Genomic DNA, 2,433 nt, shown 5'->3' with positions numbered 1-2,433 from the left:
ATGGACTGACACCGTAGCTGCAATCATGGTCTTGAACATGCCCACTGTGGGGAGGGCACAGAACCGTACAGTGTTTCATTCTGTTGTACAGAAGAGTCGCTGTGAGTGAGGGCAAACCCAACAGCAAGTAACACCCAAGATTGGGGAAACATTTGGCAATGACATATCCAACAAGGGACTAATCTGAAATTTTTATAGAAAACTTCAATTTCTCAATACCAAGAAGACAACAATGTAATTTTAAACCGGGCTGAAAATAAAAAAATTAAAATGGGATGAAGACAAGAACAGACGCTTTACCAAAGACATTCGAGTGGCTTACAAACACCATGAAGAAATGTTCACTCTCTTTACCCATTAAGGAAAAACCAACTCACTGCCATCAAGTCAATGCTGATAATGACAGGATATCTGAGACCATAACTGTCTATGGGAATAAAAAGCCCCATCTTCTCCCAGAGTGGCTGATGGTTTTGAACTGTCAACCTTGTGGCTCACAGTCCAATGTGTAATCACCACACTACCAGGCTTCTCTTTCCCCACTAGAGATACAAACCAAAACAACTATTAGATATCATCTCATCCTAACAACAATAGCAAAGTTCAATAAAAGAGTAAAAAAAGATGCTGGCGAGGGTGTGGAGATACTGGAACCTTCATGCACTACTGTTGGGATTGTAATATGGTACAACCTTTGGGAAAACTGTATAGGCGTCCTTGAGTTGGATATAGAAATACCACTGAATCTAGCATTCCCACTACTAAGTATATATCCTAAAGAAATAGTCAGAACATACACAAGTTTACATATACCCATGTTCACTGCAGCACTATAGCAATGACATGGATGACTAGATAAACAAACAATGGTACCTAAACAAAATGGAATATCAAGGAAGAATCCATAAAACACCACATATGCTAAATGAAATACATCAGTCACAAAAGGATAAATATTACATAAGCCCACTATTATAAAGTCAAGGTACACACACACACACACACACACACACAAATATTGATGGTTAGGAGGGATAGGAATGAAGAGGAGGGAAAATCACTAACTAGATACTAGGCATACATCAATTTAGGTGAAGGGAAAGGCAATATGCAATAAGGGAGTGATCAGCATAAAATCACTAAAGAAAAGGAAGACAAGGAGATAAATGCAAGAATTTTAAAAACTAAAGATACCGTATATACTCGTGTATAAGCCGAGTTTTCCAGCACATTTTAAAAGCAGTTTTTGTGGTAAAATTGGGTGCCTCGGCTGATATTCGGGTCAACTTATACTCGAGTATATATGGTGCATATACTACTACATACACAATCCTGCATTACCAGAAATAACAAACACTAATCTACAAATGGATACATAAGCAGACAGGAAAGAGAAACAGGTATGAGTAGGGAAAAGGGACCATACTAATAACCATATAGAAGTTGGACAAATGATATTTCTACAAACATGCTTGTATGTACTGTAAACACATCTTATTTTTATAATAGAGCAAACAGGGGACAAAGGTATGTCATCTTAGCCATATTCAAACATCTGCAGGGAATAAGTCACTGGGCCTGGAGGCTTGGGACCATAGCTGTGGGGAGCACCGAGGTCAATTGTGTATCACAGTTCACAAAGACAATATTTTCCAACCTACTTTGGTGAGCAGCAACTGGAATTTAAAACGCTTGCAAGAGGCCACCTAAGGTGCAACTATTAGTCTCTCCCTATCTGAAGCAAAGAGGGACGAAAATCAAACAGAGAGAATGGAAACAATTAATCCAAAGGCTAATGGGTCATATGAACCTCAGTCTCCACAACCCTGAGACCAGAAAAAGTAGAGGTTACCTGGCTAGCACTACGACGACTCTGAAAAAAATCACAATAGAGGGCCTTAGATGGAGTGGGAAAAAAAGTGTGGAGCAAAACTCAAAATGGTATATATATACGACCAGGTTTATTGGTTTGATGGAGACTGGAGGAACCCGTGACATTATGGTCCTTAACCATTCTTCACAATTAGACCAGAACTCACCCTCATCGTTCAGCTTCCAGCCAAACAACAGACATTTTCATAGGGTGAACAATAGCACCTTAGAACCATCCATAACATAAAATCACACAGGCAACAATGGACAGGAAAGGACTAGGAAGACGGTCAACAAAAGACAGGAGTAAAAAGAATGCTATTACATTGTGGGTACTGCAATCAATGTCATGAAACTAAAAGTGCATGCACTGTCGAATGGAAAAATCAATTTGCTCTTATACCATGACTCAAATCACAGTAAAAGTATAAACAGGTAAAACCAAAACCGAGCATAAATATTATACGATCTCAGTGCTATAGAAACACAAGAATAAATACACACACAGAAAGCAACATTCTTGGTGATTATTTTGAAGTCTTCTTGTATGCACATGAGTAC

General features: G+C 38.8%; 1 protein-coding gene across 1 annotated transcript in view; it reads right to left on the bottom strand.

Annotated features, from left to right (window-relative positions):
- The window catches only part of PIGU (phosphatidylinositol glycan anchor biosynthesis class U), a 117,259-nt gene that overhangs the window by 108,325 nt on the left and 6,501 nt on the right, over positions 1-2,433 (bottom strand). The gene's annotated exons all lie outside the window — the stretch shown is intronic.

The sequence above is a fragment of the Echinops telfairi genome, unplaced genomic scaffold (assembly GCF_000313985.2).
Source record: "Echinops telfairi isolate 266 unplaced genomic scaffold, ASM31398v2 ScPeMD7_5592;HRSCAF=6446, whole genome shotgun sequence".
NCBI classification, from domain to species: domain Eukaryota; kingdom Metazoa; phylum Chordata; class Mammalia; order Afrosoricida; family Tenrecidae; genus Echinops; species Echinops telfairi.
This window is presented reverse-complemented; position numbering and strand designations above follow the sequence as displayed.